The 7,546-nt window shown below is 45.5% G+C and overlaps 1 long non-coding RNA gene across 1 annotated transcript in view; it reads left to right on the top strand.

Moving 5' to 3' along the window:
- Positions 1-2,180: 2,180 nt before the first annotated feature.
- The window catches only part of LOC115088823, a 36,167-nt gene continuing 30,801 nt past the window's right edge, over positions 2,181-7,546 (top strand). The window contains exon 1 of the long non-coding RNA XR_003855913.1: positions 2,181-2,290. This is a non-coding gene — a long non-coding RNA (uncharacterized LOC115088823). The remainder of the gene's footprint in view (positions 2,291-7,546) is intronic.

Genomic DNA, 7,546 nt, shown 5'->3' with positions numbered 1-7,546 from the left:
TGTGTGCATGGTTCCCAGCACGCCCACATGGAAACCACCGATTTTATAACATGCGCGGGTGGCCTGCTCCGCGCACAATGTGGGGGGAGAATTTTGAAAAATACGCACGGCGACGCAATCGGGCCTCCCCCAGTTCCCTTCCAGTCCGCTCCAATTAAGGAGGGAACTTTCTCAGCTTATAAAAAGTAACGCAAAAGAACATTTTTGCACACATAGCCTTTCTTAAATTAGAGGAAACATTGCTCCTGCCTCATGAAGAAAATTAAAATATGGTAAGAAATTTTGGTGTGGAAGGGAAGCCCAGGAGGGAATTCTTTTTCTGCCGTGGCAGCAAAATTTTCAAATGAAACAAACAAAAGCAAATGAAATTTTGTTTGTTTTCCTTTCATTTGAAAAATGAATTGAAATGGGAAATTAGTAAAATTGTTCCTTTCATTTCAAATGAATGCACATCCCCGTCACTACAATACAGAATGAAGAACTCATAGGTCAATGGTTCCCAAACTTTTCCTTAGGGACATACAGCTGGACAGATTTTCTGGAAACCCACAATGAAATCTATTTGCATACAGAGGAGGCCAAGTATGCAAATATCCTGAAAAGCTAATTGGCTGGGGGGTCCCTGAGGCCAGATTTGGGTTTGGGAACCACTGCACAATGCTGTATCATGTTGAAAGTGCTCCGTCAAATATAGAAATACAGCAGAAAGGAATGGGTCAGATATGGCTTAATAAGCCTGAATAATTACATTACCTCAACTGGTTTGCTCTGATTATTTTACCTGAAGGCAAGAGGAGTTGTCCGGTCTTGCAAGCTGGCACAGAATGCTTTTCGTCACAGACATATCAAATGGCTTTCTACTGCTGGACTGCAAACCACCTAATAGTTTGCAAAAAAATGTGGTCGCTCCTGTTAGTGTACTCTCTTCTCTGAAAAGCTTGTGTAAGGAAATGTATGCTCTGCAGCTTTATGCCAGCAAAAGAATACCAGAAGGACATGACCAGTTCCACCAGGGACTAGCAATGTTTCCACTAATATTCTGGTAAGTAAGGATAGGGCAGGGCAGGGCAAGGACACATCCTGTCTGGTAGGTGTGGATGGACTTCTCTGCCAATTAATTACATGGGAGAGCTTTCATGGATGATAAGAAAACATCCAGGTGATGCAACAAGTGAAAATATGAGAGCCAGGTAGCGTTCACAGCAAAGCAAGATGTACGAGTACAGTTTCAAAGGCTTAGTTCAGATTTCTGCAGCTGCAGGAAAAAATAAAAAGCTAATTAAGTAGTTAGAAGGGCTGACTCTGCATAAATGGATTTTCGTTTGCTGCCTAAAAGTATGTGTGTACTGTTAGTCACATTAAAAAAAAAAGGGTAAAACATAGACACATACTTTATGCCTACTTAAATTAGGCCATGTACTTTTTATGCGCATAACCACCCGATCTTCAAACAGACTGTGTGAGTACTTTGTGTCTGAATATCAAGTGGGTTTGCGTGGGCTGAAAAGTGTGCAAGTGCATGGCCAGTTATTGAAAATGTATCCCATAGAATAGGGGAATGAGCGTGTGGGTCCATTATTATACTGAATATTTTATGTGCTTGTTACATAAATTCTACAGCAAATTTCCAGTTTGACTTTTGCCATCTCACATCACCTGGATCTACTGAGGGTCACAAAAGTGGTGAATATTGGGGGGAGGGGGGTGTTGGTGTATAAAAGCAGGGTCTTGTCGAATTCCTGTTCTATGTTGTTGACCTACAGGCAGTGAGAACAGGAAACCGATCAGGGCAGGAACTCTACTTTTTGTATAGTGTATGGTCTGCTTACAGGGAGGGTGGACTCAATGCAATATCCTTGGACTCTTGGACATTTCCCACATTTTAAGGCCAATTGCAGTTGAAAACCAAATCAAGGATTTGATGAGAGGAAATAACTGGTTTTGGTTTGGATTCAAGTCCGAGGTCCCTTTTCTGGGGTAACGAGCAAAGATATCAAGATTTCCATGCAGGCAGCTGCTTAGGGGTTGCCAACTCTCCTGGGTCAACCTGATCCAGTCCCGGTTTTTGCCCCATTGCATGCAAGGAGATCTAATCCCATTTGGCCTAGAGAAGAATCAGAACTGCAAATCCCTGCATCCAATAGGGCAAATCCAGGGTTGGATCAAGCAGTTCAGGCTGATCTGGGTGGAGGTGGCCAGCCTGCAGCAGCTGTCCCACAGAGTATGGGAGTGGCACTGATGCTGCTGTGGTGAAAGGAATGTGTTACTACTTGCCTTGTTTCCTATGACTGTAAGTAAGAGAAGGCATGTGCTAGCTCATAAATTGGGTTTTACATCCAGACATTTGAATAAGGAGCAGCTGATATCCAATCCCAGATGGGTCAAATGCTTACAACTAATTTAGCATTTTCATTTTTGTCTGAATTATCTGAGATATCTATAACACATAATCTCTTACAGTAATAAAAAGCAGCATTAGCCTTAAAATATGTAGGATTATGTGTGCATCGCTGAGTCTGAAATGCTATATAAGGATTTGTATACTATTGCAGAAAGAAGCTGACTGATAAATAATTTTAAAACATGTATTTTATAGACTGTATTTTTCCAATTAACTCCATAGACCTAGAACATGGATTTTTCATATTTTTTATTTATATGGGTTTTTTGGGAGATAGGTACAACTAGAGCAGATTGGTTCTTATTCAATAAAGATTTTTCTCCATAGGGACAGAAAAGAAAAACCACAGTGTGGTAAGGTGGCCAGTCGTGGCTTAGGAAACAGCCAAGATGAATAAAGAGGCAGACTCTGGCTGTTTCCTTAAGTGCAAATGTATTTATAGTCAGAAAACAAATGCAGCTCACCCTGCAGAATTGGTAGCACTCAGACATTAAACATAGTAGGTCTTTGCATAAATTGGGTTCCCGCCTGCTCGGGAGGGGGGGGGGGGGGTGGTATCTAAATCTTCTGGGCCCTGACTCCTTATAGTGAAGGGAACCTCCCTTCACCCAGAATCTCTTACAGAGCTGATCCTTAAGGAGGAACGGGTTGGATAGCTGTGGCCGGTCCCTTAAGGTGGTCAGAGGGAGTTTCTTGTATGCTCCCTCACACACAGAAACATTGTAAATTAGCACAAGGCCCACCTAGTCTGTCACCATTCCTGAAATGATATCGGATAGCCCATCACATCTACCTAACCTCAAATAAGACCTATCGCTTACATGAGATTCTGCTTTCCACAAGCAGCCCTGGCACAGACATAGTCACCGTTTTGGTGCACTTCATCCAGTCTTTCTGTACTATCCTCACTCCTTCCCACAGCAACAACAAAAAAATTGCCTCACTTGGAATATGAATTCCCTTATGACATCATCCCTATCCAGGTGCGGAGAAGGGGCAGCACAGAGAAGGAGGAAGAGATTTGCTGAGAACTGAATGATCATGGGCAAAGCAAGAAAAAGGTGAACAGCACAAGCTAACAAAAGTCCCCAAGTATGCACAGATACCACTTCTGTATACCTGTGATGCATGCAAGTGGATTCATTGCATACATTTATTTCCAAAAACCCATATTCTATTTGCTCAGGTCTTTAAAATAAGAAAAAAATTCTACATAAAGTACATTTTAAAAAGGTGAATTTGTTGCATGCCTGTTTCTACATTTCCCTGATTTTCCTGGATCGCATAGTAAGGCCTCATATGTTTGTAGGGGCTACAATATTTCTGACTAGCAGGTCGATACTGTAATGTGCGGTTGAAGATTTCCCGTCTGTAACGTGCTGGGAGCGCACAATTCGGACGCGTAAGGCGATCCAGTGATACAGTCTCCAGTTTCACGCGTCCTTAGCGCTTCTTAAAACAGACGCATAACCCTTTCCGCACGCAGCATGTATATAATATGTAAATGAACGAATTAGCTGTATAATGAAGGAATTAGCTATTCCCCTCCGATACTGTGACACGCGCTCAGATTATCTCCTTTGTAACCCGCTATTTTGCCGCGTCCTTAACCTGTTAGTTTACCGCCTACCCTCTACTTGGTGTTAGTGTGGTGTTAGTGTGGTGTTCGAAAATTAAAACGGGAATAAAGTGTAAAAAATGGGGGCGATTTCGGCGCTCAAGGCCCCGTCCGGTCTCCAGTGCAGCCCCAGTCCTGTCCCCTCCTCCCGAAGCAAAAAAAAAACAAAAACCGAAAAAGTGGCAAGGCTCGGGCCTGCTACGTAGTCCTTTCTCCCTTCTCCTCTCCTCCCGATTTCGGCGCTCAAGGCGGCCGGGTGGGCGTGCATTCATCCAGGCAGCCGGCGGCGAAAGCGGCCTCCAGCTCCCTCTGCCTGGATGAATGCACGGCCCCCGCCGGCAGTGAATGAATGCCCGTGCGATTTCGGCGCTCAAGGCCCCGTCCGGTCTCCAGTGCAGCCCCAGTCCTGTCCCCTCCTCCCGAAGCAAAAAAAACCCAAAAAAACGAAAAAGTAGCAAGTAGTGATGTCACGCCTTGAGCGCCGAAATCGCACGGGCATTCATTCACTGCCGGCGGGGGCCGTGCATTCATCCAGGCAGAGGGAGCCGGAGGCCGCTTTCGCCGCCGGCTCCCTCTGCCTGGATGAATGCACGCCCACCCGGCCGCCTTGAGCGCCGAAATCAGGAGGAGAGGAGAAGGGAGAAGGGACTACCGTAGCAGGCCCGAGCCTTGCTACTTTTTTGGTTTTTTTTTTTGCTTCGGGAGGAGGGGACAGGACTGGGGCTGCACCGGAGACCGGACGGGGCCAGGGCAGGTGAGCGGGGGCTGGGGGAAAGTTTGCCGAGCATCGGGAAACATAACTGTCCACTTCCTGGTACCTGTCATTTCAAATGTCATTTGAAATGACATTTGAAATGACAGATACCAGCGCGGCCGTGAAGCGTTAGGCCCGCGAACCCAGGATACTGTATAGGCGCTCTATACAGTAAAATGGGTTGCGCGGGCCTAACGCTTGCCTAAGGCTTTGCAGCCGTAGCATGCATTTGCATGCAATTAGAAGAGAGTATAGAGCGGTAGGTGAAGAGAACTGTGCGTGCGGGGAGGAAGGGTGCGCCTGACACTGCCGCACTGTTTCTACCGCGGCCTTAGAGTATCGATCTGAATGTTTGCATGGAGTAATAATATGAGAAAAGTTGTTAAGATGGTACAAGAGGCTTTTCAAGTTGTACATTTCTGGTTAATACTTTTTTTTTTTTTTTTGTGAAAGTATGGCAGATGCTTTAAAAATGTGTAAGCAGTCCCTCCACATTTATCAAGGTATTATTTACAGCGGTCACAGCAAACAGTGTGCAGCTCAGGTCTTCAAGCTTTGCTGAAGCACCATCTAAGCTAAAACAGCTTTTTCATACCAAAGAAAGGGATCATTGCTGGTTGGTTCAATTAAGTTATAAAGGCTCAGAGCAGCAGAAGCACTGCTGTTTAAAAGAGAGAGCAACATAGCACGAAGAGAGCATCAACATCCTTACAGTATGGAGTAAGGTAGCAAGCCAGGGGATTTTAGTCTTACAGTACACCTAGCAATTTGGTCTGGACTCACATACACACAACAGTGAGTAACTTTTGATAGGAAAAAAAAATGTAAAGTAGCATCAACATCCCCAGGAACTGTGAGAGAGAGATAAGGCAGGAAGCACAGTGGTCAAAACCCTAAGATACAGAATGAGGATTAAGGCAGCAAGCAGAGTGACGTCAAACTGCTAAAAAGATAGAGTGAGGGGTATGGCAGCAGAGTCATGAAAACCTGAAATGATACACTCAGTGGTATGGTAAGAAACGCCTCAAGGCATAGTGAGAGGGTAAACGGGCAACATCAAGCAGCCTCTTCCTCCCTGTTGCTCTCCTCCTTTTCATTCTGTCTTGTTGCTCCCCCTTCTTCCTTTCTTCTATGTAAATCAATTGTACTAAGAGCAGTTACTGGGGAATGCAGGCAGGAAGTGCTTCCCTCCCACACCCAGAGCCAGTGCAAGAGTATCTGGTGCCCTAGGCAAACTTTAAGAACATAAGATTTGCCATACTGGGTCAGACTGAAGGTCCATCAAGCCCAGTATCCTGTTTCCAACAGTGGCCAAGCCAAGTCACAAGTACCTGGCAGGATCCCAGGGGGTAGATTCCCAACTGATTATACCAAGCATAAACAGTGGATTTTTGCAACTCCACCTTAATAATTGTTTATGGACTTTTCCTCCAGGAACTTGTCCAAACCTTTTTTTAAATGCAGCTTTCACCACATCCTCTGGCAACAAATTCTAGAGCTTAATTATGCATTGAGTAAAAACATATTTTCTCTTATTAGTTTTCATGGTGTGTCTCCTAGTCTTTGTACTTTTTGAACGTATAAACAACTAATTCACATTTACTCGTTGCACTCCACTCATTACTTTATAGACCTCTATCTTTCCACTCTCCACTCAGCCATCTCTTCTCCAAGTTGAAGAGTCCTAACCTCTTCAGCCTTTCCTCATAGGTGAATTGTTCCATCCCCTTTATCATTTTGGTCACCCTTCTCTGTACCTTTTCTAATTCTGCTATATCTTTCTTGAGATGTGGTGGCCATAACGGCACACAATACTCAAGATGCAGTCGCACCATGGAGCGATACAGAGGCTTTTTGATATTCTCTGTTTTATTCTCCATTCCTTTCCTAATAATTCCTAGCATTCTATTTGCTTTCATGGCTGCTGCTGCACACTGAGCAGAGGATTTCAATGTATTATCAATGAAGACACCCTAGATCCTTTTCCTGAATGGTGACTCCTGGGGCGGTTCTATAGTGAGGCAGAGGGAGCTGGCTGCTTCACAGATGGGGGGGGGGGAGCTGCCAGATGGAGGGGGGAGCTGCCTGACCCTCACTCCTCCCCTCCCCCATGTCCCAGAACAGATCCCTTTCAGTCATGCTCTCCCTTCCTTCAAAGTACCTCCAGGAAAACACTCCCTCCTACCGCCAGCAGTGGCTCAGGCACAGCACTCCCTCCTTTGGTGATATTGGCTCTGGCACAGCACCCCACTGGGCCTTGTGCTAGTAGGAGTTTGCTGTCCCGTCCCCCCCCTCCCCACTTTTGGCACTCTTGGCAACCGCCTAGTTTGCTTAATGGAAGCTCCAGCCTTGCCCATCCTCCTGCTCCCGCCTCCTCCTGTGGCTGATTGGTCCTCAGCACTTGCCCTGAAAACAACTGACCAAGGGAGGAAGTAGGAGCAGAAGCACAGGAGAGGAGCGCTTCCTATGCATTGCCCCCTCCCCCCTCCCCAGCCATCCATCCACAATCTCTCTGCAGTATAGAAACAATTCTGTCAAAGAAAAGCAGCGCCAGTGGTACCAAACACCAAGGGTCCTCAACTTAGGTCAAGCTACTATTGATCACAGTTAAGACAGTTTCCCCAACTCTGAGGAGTCCAGACATAAGGTCACCCAATCCTCTGGTGCCAGACTTGATTTGCAGGGTCCAGGAGATGTAAGACTTTGAAGGAACTGAACTGTAACTGAATTGTGAACTTTCTGGGAGCCGTAGATATATCAGCATAAAAGCTTC

Source organism: Rhinatrema bivittatum, chromosome 3, assembly GCF_901001135.1.
Source record: "Rhinatrema bivittatum chromosome 3, aRhiBiv1.1, whole genome shotgun sequence".
Lineage (NCBI taxonomy): Eukaryota > Metazoa > Chordata > Amphibia > Gymnophiona > Rhinatrematidae > Rhinatrema > Rhinatrema bivittatum.
Note: the sequence above shows the minus strand (reverse complement) of the source record. Positions and strands in the feature narration are given on the sequence as shown.